Genomic DNA, 17515 nt, shown 5'->3' with positions numbered 1-17515 from the left:
CTTTACACACAGGCCTGTTGACACCTTGCTCTTACCCACTTGCTAATTGGAGAATATTTGATACACAAATTCATCCCAATGGGGCAAATACCTAACAAGCCTATCCCATCCAGAGAGAGACACATTTTAACATTGAAAATGTGGCTCCAGCCATGGAATTCCCTGATGGGCTGAAAGGAAAAATATGCCCCAAATCTCATCATGTAAGTTTGTAAGGTTGTTCTTTCTTCACTTCTCCACAAGGCTGGCATCTCCAGGGTGTTTTAGTGACATGAAAAATTTACGCACAGTGTATACTTAATGTAAATGTTAGAAGTTGGTTATTAATGGTGAATAATTACTAATGGCATGGAATGTGTTCATTTTCACTGTACCAAGAGCTTTATTATAATGGCTATACATCTACAACCTGAAATTCTTCAAGTGTTTAAAATGTGGGTCCCTGGTGACTTCTGTGGCTATTTTAAACTATGTAAGATTCCATTGATCGTAAAAAAGAAAAGTCAGTTGACCTGATTGGCTTTTAGCTATCACTCAAACTTAGTAATACCTTTCCTTAAGCCCTAATGTTACCTATGCTACTATGATATATATAGTGAGTGATATCCCCACAAAGTAATAACTTAGGTAATGAATTCAATGTCTCCTGTGAAAATAATCACTTGGACAGCTGTGCTCCTCCTGAGCTGGATAAGGTTTGTAATATCAGTAAGTATTAAAGGTAAACGTTATTTTTTTCCCCTGTAAAATCCTATTTAAAGCTTCTTCACAGAGAAGACGGATGTAATGAAGAAATGTTGTACATACATCGCCTTTACAATGTCATGCCGGGATTTATACTTGTCACTTTCTTAACACCTATATTAACAAAATTTTATCTTTCTATCTTTTATTTATGAGGCATTGTGTTACTACAAATAAATACAGCTTTACTTAACAGGATTTTGTTTCAATATGAGTTCTCTGATATATACCTGAGTATATCAGAGTTCTTTACTCTAGGTTACTAAATTAGTTCTAGACATAGATGCTAATGAAAATCAAACATTACCTACATTGATAGACTTTTCCCTTATTTCACTTTGCAGTGCATTTTAGTTAATTTCTTTCTTCACAAATATTTTAATTTCTTGGTTATAATTAAAAGTAAATATATTTTATTGCTGTTCAACTCTTTGTTTGGTTAAAGTAAATAATACGTAATCAAAACTCCCAAAAGGTATACAGAATTTGTGTTAAGTAATATCATACTTAATATCATAGTGTGTCCTGTGCAGAGTATATGCCTTTTATATCACCTATAGGAACTAACAATGTCTTGCACATAATACATATTTAATAACATATTCAATATTAGTTCAATAAAACTATGAACTAAAAATGATAAAATAATTGCACCTCTAGAAGAAAGGTACCCAGTCTGGCATGCTTTTTAGTAAATGAATATATACACACATTTAAAGCATAGAAAAATCTGAAACTTAATAAGATAATTTCACATTTCTCATTTTTTTTACTTTTATTTATATTCTAAAAATTTAAGTGGTCCTCTATAATAATCAATTGAACTCTAAAACATGGCATTAACTAAGTACCTAATGACATTTTTATTGGATTTAATAATCTAATTGAGCCAACTAATAACTTGAAAACTATATGCTGTACATATTTTTCACTCTGAGTAGTTTGCACCAAAATCCAACAAGGCCGACAATATAGTTTGGAAGGCACGCATTCTAAGATAGTTCAACTTTTCAAAATAAGTGAAAATTACTTTATTTTGGAAAGGTAAGTAGTCAAATAGCTACACAGTAGAGTTACATGTCCATCCATACTAGATAACAGTAAAATAATTGTCTGTGTATGCTTTTTGTTTTTAACCATATGCCTTTCAAAAATATTCTTGTACTTTTAAATTATACTTTTCAAAACATTTATATCGCTTTAAATATGAAATATGGGTATGACTTAAGTAACTGCAGCAAGTAAATCAGCACGTCGTATAGTGGATATCATGATCAAAGAGTTTATGATATAAACAATACTGTTTTTATTTCACTCTTTAAAAATATTTATTAGTCTTACGTTTAGTACATATTGCTCTAATTAAAAAAAAAAAAAAATAGCCCAGCCCTGGCTGATGTGGCTCGGTTGGTTGGAGCGTCCCCCAGTACACCGAAAGGGCACGGGTTCAGTTCTGGTCAGGCCACATGCTTAGGTTGCAGTTTCGATCTCTGGTCGGGCATGTACAGGAGGCAACCTGTCGATATTTCATTCTCATATCAATATTTCCCTCTGTCCGTCTCTCCCTTCCCCCCTCTCTCTCAAAAAAATCAACGAATATGTCCTTAGGTCAGAATAAAAAAATAGCCCATATCTTTTAAATAACATAAAGATATTTTAATGGCTTGGAAAATTTTACATGTTGTGTGAAATGAATATTTCCCTATTCTATCTCATTTCATTCTTATTTAAAAATTATTTTCCCCTATCAAAATTAAACATATGGCTCAGATAAGTAATACATTGCATATATGAGCTTGCTAATATGGCTTTATGAATTATTCCCTCTTTGTACATTTAGGTAGGGTTGTTTATTTAGCTTCCTCAAAACTATCTTTACTTATATCTTTAGAGATGCTAATGTGCTAATATGAAAATCAAATCATATAATTGTGATATGTTCATTAAAAGTAAACATCAATTAACATCTATATATAATTAATTGCATTCCACTGAGTGTTCTCATTGACTTCATAGGGTTTAGATTATATGAAAACATGTTATCAACGTGTTGCAAGTTTCTTAGCCTCACTGGTAACGAGTCATTTAATTAGCTGGATCAAGTCATCCTTGAACATCTTTCTATCCCTTATGCCCCCAAACCAAATTCATCACTAACTTCTGTCAGCTTTACTTCCTAAACATTTTCACTCCATTTCCACTCTCTTCATACCAGTTTGGCTTTCCGTCATCTTTTTTCAGAGTCCGAAACAGCCTTCTAACTAATCGCCCCAATTACACATGTGCACTCTCAAATCCATCCTCCCAATTCTTACTGGTTTTAGAATAAATACCAAAACCTTTATCATGGTTTATGAAAGGCAGCCTGGTCTGGCCCCTATCTACCTCATCAGTAGCATAGTTTACCCTTTCCCCCCACCCTCCACATGAATGCTTCAGCTACACTGTCTACTGTCAGTTCCTTGAACACATCATGCTCTCTCCTCTGTTGCGAATACTTCCTTGCAATTCCTACCTCTCCTGACACTTACATCACCAGTTAACTCCTATTAAACCTCCAGAGCACAACCTAAGAGATATTTCTCCTGGGAACAGGGACACCTTTCTAACCGGTCCCTCCCCGCCCAAACCTCCAAGACTAGGTCAACTTCTTTTGTTATGCGCCCTCATAGATAACACTGGGTGACTTTCCTCATAGCACTTATCGCAGTTTATAACTATACATTTATGTTTGTGATTAGTTGGGGACTGCCACTTCCTCCACTAGATGTGAACTCCATGAGATCAGGGACTGTATTTGCTTTTGCTTAATATTGCATTCTTAGCATCTAGCACATTGCCTAGCATATGGTTCAGTAAATATTCATTTCACTGAATAACTGAATAAACAAATAGGTTCTATCTATTAAAAAGTCATTTGTGTGACTTTTTGAGATGGTTAATATGTGGTTGTTCAATTGCAGAGGATATTTTTCTACTCCCCACCAAGTGGTAGCTGTAAATATTGCAGCCTGGTCAAAAATTAGAGGCCTGAGTTACTAAGACCTTAACAAAGGTTTGCATACGTGAGCTATGAACTAACTGTGACAGCAGTAAAAGTATTGTCAAGACTTTAAATAACATTAGCTTTGCAAGCAGTTGACACTTATAAATGCCTAGTTTGAATTGTTGAGCAGTCCAACAGGGATTTTGATAGGTTTTTCTTGCCCTGTTTCATGCACCAAGAACTTCATAGGCAGGTAACCAAATCATATCACTGCCATGCATTATGGAACAAGCAAATTCAAAATTGTGAAAACTGAGTTATAGCACAACCTATAAAGTATTTGGGATCATTGCTAAAGGGGCTTATGTTTCACGCTTAAAAATAGAATATAGCTCTAACTGGTTTGGCTCAGTGGATAGAGCGTCAGCCTGCGGACTGAAGGGTCCCAGGTTCGATTCCGGGCAAGGGCACATGCCCGGGTTGCAGGCTTGATCCCCAGTGGGGGATGTGCAGGAAGCAGCCAATCAATGATTCTCTCTCATCATTGATGTTTCTATCTCTCTCCCTTTCCCTTCCTCTCTGAAATCAATAAAAATATTTAAAAAAATATAACATATATAATATAGTGTAAATATATGACTATATGGACTAGATAGCATAGACATGAATATAATTGAAATGTGATGTTACTGAATGAATACATTGCTAAGTGATAACAATTTTAGTTCATATTTCCTCTTGGCAAAAATAAAAAGATGAATGAATCTTTCTTCTTTCTGCTTTAATGTGATATTGTATTTCATTTTTTAAATATATTTTTATTAATTTCAGAGAGGAAGGAAGAGGGAGAGAGAGATAGAAACATCAATGATGAGAGAATTATTGATTGGCTGCCTCCTGCACGCCCCCCCATTGGGGATCGAGCCTGCAACCCAGGCATGTGCCCTTGACTGGAATTGAACCTAAGACCCTTTAGTCTGCAGGTCAACACTCTATCCACTGAACCAAACCCGCTAGGGCTGTACTTTATTTTTAGTACAATGAATTACACTGTGTTATTTTGCAATGACCCAGATGTGTCCTAAATCACATATCTTCCATAACTCTTACATTTTAATACCCTGGTCATATTTCTATTTTTTTTTTACCTGTTAAAATATTGACAAACAATTTTAAGACAACACAATGAGTGCTAGAACAACGTTCCTCAAACTTATTGTGTATAGAATCATCTGGGGATACTGTTCAGATGTTGATATTAATTCAGTAGGTCCCGGGATGGGCCGGAGACTTTGTGTTATTAACAAGCTCCCAGGTGATGTTAGGCTGCCAGCCCACGGAGTACACTTGGAGCAGCAAGGTAAAAAAGCAGAGGTCGACAAACTTTCTGTAAAGAGCCAGATAATAAATATTTTGATGTTGTGGACCATGTAGTCTTTCCCAACTACTTAGCTTTGAACTTATAGCATGAAGTCAGCCATAGGCAACATATACATGAATGGGTGTGGCTGAGGTCCAAGAACTCTATAAACACTGAAATTCAAGCTCCATACAATTTTCACATAGTATGATATATTATTCATCTTTTGATTTTTGCCAATCATATAAAAATGTAAACACCATTCTTAGCTCATATGCCATACAAAGACAGTCTGGAGTTTGCTGACCACTATGCTAGAGCATAAAATATCAATGGCTAACTTTGCCAGAGGCGGGAGGTGTGTGAAGAGAGAAGGAGGCTCTGAGGGAAAGATTGCAGTTGAGCTAAGGCTTGAGGAAGTAAAGCTTTTCTGAACAGAGAAGTGGCAAATAGTGAAAGAGATATAGGCAAACAGCAGCAACTTCGTGTTTTCCAAACTGAAAGCATAGGAATGTGGTATAATAGCCTTTCTGTTATGAGTTTATTCATATTCAGGGAGAAATTTTACCCTGAAAAAATATGTCTCATTTTTTATCAAATAATTTAGACTTTGAGAGCATAAATAATATTTTATATACTTATATATCATGGACATTTACATTTATAAGAAAATATTGACATGGAAAATAAAAAGTGTTAAAAAAAAAAAAGAACTAGCCTTTCTGGTTTGAGAAGGCTTGAATGAAATGTGGATTCCTTATATGCATATTTAAATGGTTTCAAAATTTAATGAGTTGTGGTGTCAGTTGAGCATATAAATGAGAAGTGGGGGTGCTTCCACATTTCTGCTGAGAGGCAGAAAGAGAATAGAAATGATTGGGGGGCAGGAAAAATACATTTGGAAGGTCAGGACTCTATGCAAGTGACTGCAGACTGCTCTCCTGTGAAAGCTTTGTGGAAGCATTTATCAATGATCAGGGTTTGAAATTCATTGATGAGAAGTGAGATGAGTATCACAGAGCTAGGCAGAGCAAGGCAATCAAGCCACTTGTCCCTTGTTACAAAGCACACAGCAGCCTAAAAAAGAAACTAAGAACTGAGGATTGAAGATTAAAAAGATGGTCTCTACAAATGTTTCAGCATCTGACAGACTTTGCTGATGAGCGAAAGAGAAGGCATACATGCTGAGGAGTAAAATGAGCATTGGTGTTTTTTTTAGAAGATGGTTCTATTATTTCTCTGGAAGAGGCCTTGGAGTGAGATGATGGAATATTATAAAAAACATCAGAGCTGGGAATTATGAAAGAAGAAATATCAAACACAAATTTAACTCAATCTCAATACATTTGGAATGTTCTACTAATTCTCTTTACATTTTCCAACTCATCCTTTTGAAAAGGACTTTGTCTAGTTCTTTTGGAGTAATGTATGTGGCATTGGAATGCTGGAAAATGAATTAAGATTTTCTGAAAACTTATACACAAGGGATTTCAGGAATTTTTTTTTTTTTAGTTCTCCAAACAATCTAATAAATGGGAACTTATGGCCACCACTTATTTACTCAGATCTCCCCCCAAATAGGGAATGCATCTACCAGTAGCTGTGCTTTAGTCAGAGCCCACCTCCCGCCTCTGGCAAAGTTAGCCCACAGGGAGAACAAAGGGAGAGTTTCCACTTTTCCACAATTGAAGGAAAGCTAAAATTTTGGTCAGAAAATTTTAGGTGATTTTTACATACTGACAAACCATGAGAGGAAAAGCAGCATGATTTTATTAATGGAAATTAGGAAGAATAGCAAATGTAGATATGGGAAATTATAAGCTTTTGTTTTGTTTTGACTATTCAAAGGACCCGTGGTCAGGTTTCTTATTAAATGAGGAGACATGATGTATATAGTTACAATATAAACTATCATTTATTGAACATCTACTCAATGCTAGGCAATGTGCTGAAAATTATATAAATTATTCCATTTAATTTTTATATTCCAAATGAAAGTGGTTATTGTTACTCATACTTAACATGTGAGGCCTCCAGGGTGTAAGTGAATTATCCAGGTTCCCTGGGTCCTATGGGCTTGCCAAAGAAAAACTGCTATTGTGTAAATCTTGTAATATTAAATACCTAGTACATATCAGATGCTAAACAAAAGTTAGCTGTTGTTGTTTTCTTGCTATTATTGTCACTAGCATTATTGCCATTTACTTAACTCCTCAAAGCCTTATTTACAGCAACCATAACATGGAAGTCAGTACAAAATAAGTTTGTCAGAGGGATTGCATGAAGCAACCCACTTAACTTTCTGTCATATAGCTGCCACTTAGTAAATGTCAAAACCCTATAAATTTTCTCTTTTTTTAAAAAAATATATAATTTTTATTGATTTCAGAGAGGAAGGGAGAGGGAGAGAGAGCTAGAAACATCAATGATGAGAGAGAATCATTGAATGGCTGCCTCCTGCACATCCCCTACTGGGGATCAAGCCCGCAACCCAGTCATGTGCCCAGGACACTTCAGTCTGCAGGCCGATGCTCTATCCACTGAGCCATGTCAGCTAGGGCTAAATTTTCTCTTGAAGAATGCTTTTTCTTTTCAAATAAGGCAAAATAAGCCCAGCTGGTGTTGCTCAGTGGTTGAGTATAGACCTATAAACCAGGAGGTCACGGTTTGATTCTCTGTCAGGGCACATGCCCAGGTTTGCGGGATCAATCCCCACTAGGGGGCATGCAAGAGGCAGCGGTTCAACGATTCTCATCATGGATGTTTCTATCTCTACCTCTCCCTTCTTCTCTGAATCAATAAAGAAATTTTAAATAAGACAAAATGAATATTGATATTTTCTATTATTTAGTGGCATGCCTCTGCATAATGAACTTGACAGTTTAATTTCTGAAAACAATGTTTGGCTAGGAAAAAAATGACTGGCTTAAGTGCCTGGAAACAGGAGAGTAAAATTGATTATGGCTGAAATACTCAGCATATACTTCAAAGTTTCTGAGTTTGTTTTTTTCTGCCTCATCCATTATTTACTAAGGACTTAAATAGATATTTTTAAGTATTCTTATATTTAATAAAATAATATTATTTATAATGGTATTAAAATATTATAATTCACTGGGAATATTTGTGCCCCAGTTCAAAAGTAGTATTTTAGTAGTTGAAGCAATGTTTATTAACAGTACGGAAGTGCTCCATAAATGTGTCCAATAAATGTTGGATGAAAGAGTGAATGAATGACTCATTTCCCTTATTACTTATTATTTTCATATCTTTAGATTTCTGCAAAGAAAGCTTCCTTTAAATCAGCTATTAACTTATATCTGTAAATTCATTTTAACAAAACACATCATGTTCCCCTGAATATGAAAGCACAAATTAATTAGTCTATATTATATTTTATTTTAAAATTATATTTAAAATTGATCTTGGTTACCTTCAAGTCTAACACACTCTCTTTACATTGTTTGCTCATTGATGCCTTTTTCCATTGAATATTCATTTTGATGACTTACAGCACGCTTCTTGCCTTTAAAAGGGACGCCAAGTTTTTAGTTTACAGACAGATCTTTATGTTAGTGGCTAACAGTGACCTCTGATTCTGAAAGGAAAAAAAAAGGACAAAGTATCTCTATTATCCCAAAGAAACCTGATATTATGTGTCTTCCCCAAATAGATTAAATAAAGGCAGAGCTAGAAAGTACATTATTTTTCTGGTAAGGACAAGATAGTCAAAGCAACTAGTTCTCCAGTTTGTTCCAGTTCTAGAAAAGAACTTGGTGGAGGGCATTATAATTCACAGATATAAAGAAGACTTTAATTTTTCTGTGGAATTGAGTTTTTCAGGTATATAGGGAATTTGTATATATATGTGTATATATATATACACATACTAGAGGCCTGGTGCACAAATTCGTGCATGGGCGGGGTCCTTTGGCCTGGCCGGCGATCAGGGCCAATTGAGGCCATCTCACCCAGTCCCGATTGGGGCCATGGGGGCCGGCCAGGGGGGAAGGCCTGAGGAAGGGCTTCAGGGCATGTCTGGCCCTCTCGCCCAGTCCCAATTGGCTAGGCCCCAGCAGCAAGCTAACCTAAAGGTCGGGGCATCTGCCCCCTTGGGGTCAGTGCACATCATAGCAACTGGTCGAGTGGTCGACAAAACAGTCAACTGATCAGTCAGACACTTAGCATATTATGCTTTTATTATATAGGATACTAGAAGCCTGATGCACGAAGATTCGTGCAATAATAGGCCTTCCTTCTCCTGGCTGCCAGCATGCGGTGGGGTTTGCTCTGGCAGCCTATGCAGTGGCGGCGGCTCCAGCACTGTTTCCTCCTTGCCCTCCTTCTCCAGAGAGTTCCTCTGTGCAGCACTGGCATTCCCGAGGAAGTGCAAAGGGGAAGAGGTGGGGGAAGCGAGGCAGGCGAGGAGGACTGGAGAGGTTGGGTGCGCTAGTGCATTTCACTTTCCCATTGTGAAAGTGGGATGCAACTGGCCCCCTTCCTCATCCTCTTTCTCCTCTGTCCTCCGCCTCCTGCCCACTCGCCCTCCCTCCACGCCCTTCACCCTTCCCCTCTTGATTTGGTGAGATAAGGAGGAGGGAGATCTGATAATTTGGGTTACTGTGTAGGTGGCCTTTTTAATCTATTCAAAACAAAGCTGAGCCACCTGCTGCTGCTGCAGCGGCTGCCACCATCGCCCCTTGACTGACCCGGGGCTCATGGGGCGCGCTAACTGTGCACCCAGCCAACTCCCGCATGCACAGGGAGCTGCTCTAAGGCTATGGTTTTGTTTACCAGAGCAGCAGGGCAGGGGTGGGGTAGAGGGAGATACAGACACCGGGAGCTATGACCTCAGGCACCAGAGGGTTGCCTCTGAGGCCAGGGGCTGGGCCACAGGGAGGCTGCAATGACGGTTGACAGGTGTGGAGCTTGGCAAGGAGGCCCTGAGGAGGCACGCTGCCCAGAGACCCGGAGTGGCTGGGGGCAAGGCCGCTGCCATCTTTGTCAGGTTAATTTGCATACTCACTCCTGATTGGCTGTGGGTGTCATGAAATGATCAATTTATATATTTCTCTTTTATTAGTATAGATGTGCATATATATTTGCTTTTATTTATTTTTATTTTTGTTTTATAAATATATTTTTATTATTGATAGTATTATAGATATCTCCCATTTTTCTCCCCTTTCCCCCCCTCCTCCCAGCCCGTATTCACTCCCTCAGGTCTTCACTATCCTATTGCCCATGTCTGTGGACTATGCATATAAGTACATAAGATCTTTGGTTTATCTCTTTTTGTTACCTCAACCCCACATTGAGGTATGTCAGTCTGTTCCATGCCTCCCTGCTTCAGGTCTTATTTTGTTGGTCAATTCATTTTACTCATTAGATTCCACAAATAAGTGAGATCATGTGACATTTGTCTTTCTTAGTTTGGGTTATTTTACTTAGCATAATATTTTCCAGGTCTATCCATGCTGTCCCAAAATTCTGTTTCCTGCCAGAACTTTAATTTACCTGATCAGGAAACTTTTCATTGGTTTTGGTACTGTGTGAGACATTGTTAATCTTACTAAGAGTTTTAGTGTAGCAGTGTAGACAAGCCAGGTTGGAGAGGGTTGAGATGCAAGGAAGTGAAGACAACAGGTCTAGATAAGATGATAGATTGGGAAAGTGGGATTGACATTAGTGGTTTTACTTGAGGGGCAGGACTTGTTTGTTGATTAGCTGTGAATAGCAAAAGAGAAGAAAAAGTAAAGGGTGACTTCCAGATTTCTGGCTTGAACAATTAGTGATTTGAGGCTGGGATAGGATATATAGGAGGAGGAAGTGGAGTTTTGTTTGGGGGGAGGGGCAGAGATAAGTTTAATCTGGACATGTTGAATTTGAGTTGCCTCTAAGGTGCCCATTGGGTGAAATATAGTAGGCAGGTAGGTAGGATTTTTTTCTATGTTTTCTACTTCCAGCATAGCCATCTGCCAGGTAGACAGCACTTTCCTCATCTCTGATTTACCTGTCAATACAAACACATCATTTTCCTTCTACTAGAGATTTGCCTCTAGTTTACTTCCTTTCTGATATTATCCTTTTTAAATTGATATATAATTGACATATAATATCAGACAGTATATTTTTAAAGAGAGTGATTATATGTGAAAAAATGTTTACTTGATAGGTTATCGCTAAAAAGATAGCTCAGGGAAGGAAGCTATCAAGTCAAGGGGGAAAACAAATTAAGAAAAGGTAAGATTACTTTGTGTTGTAATGAAATAAAAGTAGTGGCCTCTGAACTCAATATTGAAGATGGTGTTGAATTTAGAATGTGGACAGAGTGAATGGTAAGGTGAGAATAGTAAGAGGAATATGTTGATTAAGGGGTTTTGACAATATTTGTCGTAGCTCTTCCAAAGAGAAACTCCTGTAAGTACTTAGAAATATGGGATGGGAACTCTCATCTTTGTCTCACAGTTCTGATGCTTTGGTATCTTGCCCTCCAAATATAACACTTGTAACAAGCATTCCCTACCACCAGGTGTCTACAGAAGTACGTCATGCTAGGGTAGTTATCCTGTGTTTGGGACTCTGGTGTGGAGAAAGATTTTTCAAGTCACAACTTTTAAAATCTGATAATATATTTAATGTGATATCTCCTAGCTAGATAACCTTTTAGAGAAAGTTGAATTCAGTTGATCACTTCTCAATATTCATAAACCTAGGGAATTGATTTATGTGTTAGATTCCCAAGGGAAGCACCAAAGCAAATGAGAGAGAAGGAATCAATATCACTTGTATCTAGTTTCTCTGTACCCCCATGCTATAATCCATTATTTGTTCCAAGACAACTTTCTTTACTGTTACTTCTATCCAACTTTGAATTCTGCCATTTAAAAGTAAGTTTCTTAACTCTTTTCCCACAATTGGCTGGTTGAAATTTTCTATGGCAGAGTCATAGCTGTGAGAAGGGCTATTCACTGAATTAGATGAAGAAAAAAGGATAGTAAGGCTCTCCAAAGCCTTCCGAGGAAGGTCAGTGGCAATTTGAATAGTAGCAGTTGGCAGAATATAGATCCAGCAGCTCTGCCTTCATTATACTTTATGATATCATGTTCCAGAGGACATAAAGTTCTTAGTTTATTTTCTGAGAAAATTATATAAATCCAAGATCATTATTTTTGACTCTTCAAATGAATAGGTAGTGCATTAAGTTTGCATTAGAACTAAAAATGATGTAACCTAGTTTTTAAAAGAGCAAACAATATTATTAACATACCGAAATACCCCATCACAGGAAAGAATGCTGTTCATTGCTCTAAATTGCTCAGTTTCCACACAATTTGATGTAAACATCTGACTAATAGAAGATTCCAGAACTAGTAGTTGATGGTGATACACTGAATTTCATCTGTTTTTCTTTCATTTGTGTCTCTGGAGGTTATAATAAAAATGAGTGGTTATGTGGATAATATAAGTATAGAGAACTATAATGTGATCAACACTATGTCAGGAATTACTGGGGTTGCAGATAACTTTTGACCAAGATCTCTGACTTCTAGGTTTCTCATAATCTTATTAGTGAGATAAGATTAATTAACATAAAACAAAACCAAAAATGAAAGGCAGAATGTTACAAGGAGCCAAACAAAGTGTGTGCTCTGAGAAATACAAAGAGGGGAGGAATCAATGAAGCCTGCATTTCAGAGGGAGAGGCTTCAGGAAGTGACCTTATAAATTGGGATGAATTTTATATATATTTGTCATCATTATCTCTTCTATCTTATTAAGCAATCTATTTGCCATTTTACTTCCTGTGTAGGCAGTCCCCTCAGTATCTTAAACATGGTAGGCACTCCAAAAATATTTGCTGGTTGATATTTTTTGAGGATAGAGTAAAAGCAAGCACAAGAAAGACATTTTGTGGTCCTGTCATACGTATATAAAGTCTGTATTGACTATGGATAGGATACCTTAGCATTAGAGCCAGCAGTGGGCAAACTACGGCCTGCGGGCCAGATCCGGCCCTTTTGAAATGAATAAAACTAAAAAAAAAAAAGACCGTACCCTTTCATGTAATGATGTTTACTTTGAATTTATATTAGTTCACAGAAACACTCTATCCATGCTTTTGTTCCGGCCCTCCGGTCCAGTTTAAGAACCCATTGTGGCCCTCGAGTCAAAAAGTTTGCCCACCCCTGCATTAGACCATAGTGCCAATCTGAAAGTACAGCTTGTAGACTTGCTCCCTAGAGCGTGCAGCAGCACCCAGAAGCTATCTCTCACAACACTGAGGAACAAAAGTAAAAATCTGAATGTCTGTTGGGTTCTGAAAACAATTTTAGGTCACTGGTCTGAATCAATTAGCCATGACTTTTAATATCAAAATTTTATAATGCCAGTAGGTGACTTTTCATATTTATATCTGCCAAATAGTCTGCACCTTCAAGAGAGTATCTAGACTCTAACTCAGTGGTTCTCAACCTTCCTAATGCCGTGACCCTTTAATACAGTTCCTCATGTTGTGGTGACCCCCAACCATAAAATTATTTTCGTTGCTACTTCATAACTGTAATTTTGCTACTGTTATGAATCGTAATGGAAATATCTGATATGCAGGATGAATTTCCATTGTTACAAATTGAACATAATTAAAGCATAGTGATTAATCACAAAACAATATGTAATTATATATGTGTTTTCCAATGGTCTTAGGCTACCCCTGTGAAAGGGTCATTCGACCCCCAAAGGGGTCGAGACCCACAGGTTGAGAACCACTGCTCTAACTGGTTAATCAACAGTTTCTAAATAAGCCTCTTTTATGGGAAAAACAGAAACAGGTTAACTCATATTTCTCTTCAACTTGCCATTATCCTAGAATTTTAAGCAGGAAAATATGTTATGTAATGAGTCACAGGCAAGCCTCTATATCAATGGTTCCCAACTTGGGGCACACGCCCCACAGGAGAGCAATTTGATTTTTAAGATTTTTAAGGGGGGCAATTCGACAATGAGTTATTAACAGTGAACTTTGTGCGTGTTTTATGGTTGTAAGAGCCTCATATACAGTATATAAATATTTATGCATTTCAGTTCTCTATTATATGTTTTGAAACTTTATTTGATATTTTTTCATATCACTTCATATTATTATTTTTTAAAACAATTTCTTAGTGATTACTTCCTCAGTACCTCAACTGTCCTTTCGTTCTTTCATTTTTCTCTTTCATGGATGCCATGTTCTTTGGAAGCTTGTTTAGACCAAGTTAATGGCCTTTTAGGCTTCCTCCACATGAATAGGTGTTCACTTTTTGAATAATAATATTTATATGTCATGGGGGGGAGGGCATCAGGATTTTAGAGATGGTTAGGCAGGGCATGGCCAAAAAAAGGTTGGGTAAGCTTTGGTAAAGAAACTTCCTCATCTAGGGAGGGCAGACAAGAAAGAAATAGAACATTTTATACCCATTGTATTGATAAAATTTAAACATTTCTGAAAGAACTAGTCATTTGAGGAAGTGTGAATCTACTGAATTTCTTGTGCATTATTGGCAGAAGTCTAAATTTATGCAACTACTTAGAAAAAAGTTGGTATTGTATCCTAAAATTGAATATTCACGATGAGTATGCATTGTACTGTTTCAATTTTTAATTGATTGATAAATATCAAAGGAGCCATGTTTGGGGAGATGATAATGGTGATTCACATGCTAAGGGTTATAATTAATCCAGCTCTATTCTTAGAATTCCAGAATGGCTGGGCACCCAGATGGGCATCATTTGGTAAGGTTAAGCCAAAACTAGAAGGATTATAGAAAAGGCTTGTTTTAATCGGAACAATATACATTTAGAGTAGTGCTTGCTTCATAGAATTACCAATGACTTTATGAAGCAAAAAATGAAGTCAGAAGTAATAATTTTTTCCAGTGGTTACTTAAGGTGCCAGATTTTTAATGATAAACAAACAAAAAATTGGGGTTGGAGAGCACATCAAACGGAGAGTTTTCTGCTTTGCACATTTGGGAGAATGTGAGTTCCTTCCACATGCACAGGGAAAGTGTGTCTGTCATTCACATAATTCAAGGGTAATGATCTTACAAATTCTCATCAGAAAACTTGAGGCAATTTTAAATAGTTGATTCAGCATTTAAGCCAACATAACCAATTAGGTATAAAGCAACTTGGCCTTTGTAAGGAAAAATTATGAGACCAGTAGAAAAAATGTAGAATTATTAACTAAAAAGAAAAACCCAAGTTTTTTATTAACTAAGTTCCTCACAAATAATAATTTAAAAGACAAAGAGAAGTGCCATTAACAAGAGGAGAGATGTTTCATTGTGATACCAGCTAGTATTTAATGTACATCTACTAATGTCAGATACTGGACTGGACTCTGCAAGTTATTTTTTTAATTCTCCCAATAGTCAGCAGTTAAATAAATAGTTATTATTGATCCAATTTAATACATGAGGAAACATAGGCCAAGAGGGCTTACGTGAGTTTCCAGGGATCCACAGCTAGTGAGTTACAGACCTGCCTGATTCTAAACTCACATTTCCTTTTCCGAAGCTGACCCATGTATGCAGTAGCCATGCTAAGTGAAAGAAGCAATGGGTCCTGAGATGTTTCAAGTCTCCTATCCACCCCTGCCTCCTCCAAGCTGGCTCTTCTGCACAGAATGCAGAGTCTCAACCCTAGCTCTGCTGTTTACAGCACTGGCAAGTGACCCACTGGCCTCCTCCTTGACCAATTGGGCATCGAGCAGTGCAAAAGTAAATCCCTCCGTTAGCTGGGAGAGTCATTCTGTGGGCTACTCCTGCATGCAGGAGGGTACATATCTTCTGGGTCCCGTGACTCTGCCTAAGAAAAGCGAAGGGGTGAAAAGATGAACCAAACAGCTGAGTACCTGCAACTATTAGATAAGAGTGACCACGTCTGTATCAGGTTAAAAGCAGCTACTCAAAAAATATTGTCATCATTATTACATTATCGTCACCATTGTCACTAACTGCTCTTGGCAATTTACATTAACCCACTTAGACTCAAGGTCCTAGAAAAAAAAAAAAAAGGTTGACACTACTGTAATGACCTAAGATTGCCATGGTGGTTACATGACAAGATAAATTCATTTATGTTCCCTGGCAAGTTCCTTATTGTTAGTAAGATAGGAGAGATAAGTTGTTTTCTTTTTTAGATGTGATAAAAATGAGATTATAATTATCTTGCAGATGTTGGCTCCCGTGTATTTTATTTCCCGACAGTCCTACAAAGCTTCCTGGCAAATGAGCCTTTCCGGGTCTCTTCATTCCCTACATTTAACAGTCTGTTTAAATCTAGTACTGACCGAATTCCTTTTCCAATTATTTCTTATAATGTAGATCTACATTCAAGACCCATTCCTGGCTCCTCCTTTCCTTCATAATACCTTCAAATACTCAAGTCCACACTAATCTCTCCCTCCACTACACAGTTTGGGAATAAACACTTTTCCATTCATTTTTGTATTCATTTATGTTATCCTATTTGTTAAGTTGTAAACTTTTGGAAAGCAAAGACTCCATGTTCTCATACATCTTACTACTTACTGTAGCACCCAGCCCTGTGCCTTGCATAAAGTAGAAGCTCAATAAATAATTACTGTTGGATAAATTCATGTATGTTATCTATGAAGTCAGTCATTTACTTTTATAACCAGAACTCAAAGGAAGCTCTAGAAAATGGAATACCATAGTTTGAACATGATATAAAATATGGCACTGTTTTATGTGGTAAGTAAAATTAGGACTGAAAATTCATTTAAAATCCAGAAAAGATTAGTTTGTGAGAGAGGAATTCATTATAAGTTATTTAAGTGAAAATAATTATTTTGAAGGAAGACCTCACACTTTTTTTAGTCCTAAAATTATGGATGGTAAACTTGCCTTCCTGGGAATAATTTTAGAGCCCTCTGGCAGAAAGAACATTGGGCTCATAGGTCTAACCTCCATGTAAAAAATGTACACAACTTGCAGCTCATTATAATCTTATGAATTTTAGGCAATTGAGATAAAATATATCAGTGGAAAATGTATATTGAACTACATAAATTTTTTGATTGAAATACAAAACCCAGTAAAAAAAATTGAGATACTTGTCCTGACAATTGGCAAGGACTATTAGAAAGACTTTTTAAATGTGATATATGTTCTTAAATTATTGTTTTTTTAACTATCATCTTTATTGACACTATTGAACCAAGGATGAAAAATTTGAACATCAAGTATGTGGGCGATACAAAATAGAAGCAGTATAGAAGAAGAAGAAACAAAAGAAAATAAAAAAATAAAAAAACAAAATAGAAGTAGAAGATGGGCCATGTGCCTCTATTTAAACTTCCTTGTCTTTAGGTTCCAGAAATTGGCCTCTTTTTGGAAATGAAATAAATATCTTCTTCC

General features: G+C 36.9%; 1 protein-coding gene and 1 non-coding gene across 2 annotated transcripts in view; both read left to right on the top strand.

The window, feature by feature from the left end:
* HTR2C (5-hydroxytryptamine receptor 2C) overlaps positions 1-17515 on the top strand; it is a 329198-nt gene that overhangs the window by 34459 nt on the left and 277224 nt on the right. The gene's annotated exons all lie outside the window — the stretch shown is intronic.
* LOC118654902 lies at positions 15792-15919 on the top strand. Its single transcript, XR_004967145.1, has one exon. It is a non-coding gene; the product is annotated as a small nucleolar RNA SNORA35 (small nucleolar RNA).

This window comes from Myotis myotis, unplaced genomic scaffold, assembly GCF_014108235.1.
Source record: "Myotis myotis isolate mMyoMyo1 unplaced genomic scaffold, mMyoMyo1.p scaffold_m19_p_4, whole genome shotgun sequence".
NCBI lineage: Eukaryota > Metazoa > Chordata > Mammalia > Chiroptera > Vespertilionidae > Myotis > Myotis myotis.
The sequence above is the reverse complement of the archived record's forward strand: the minus strand, read 5'-3'. Positions and strand labels throughout refer to the sequence as shown.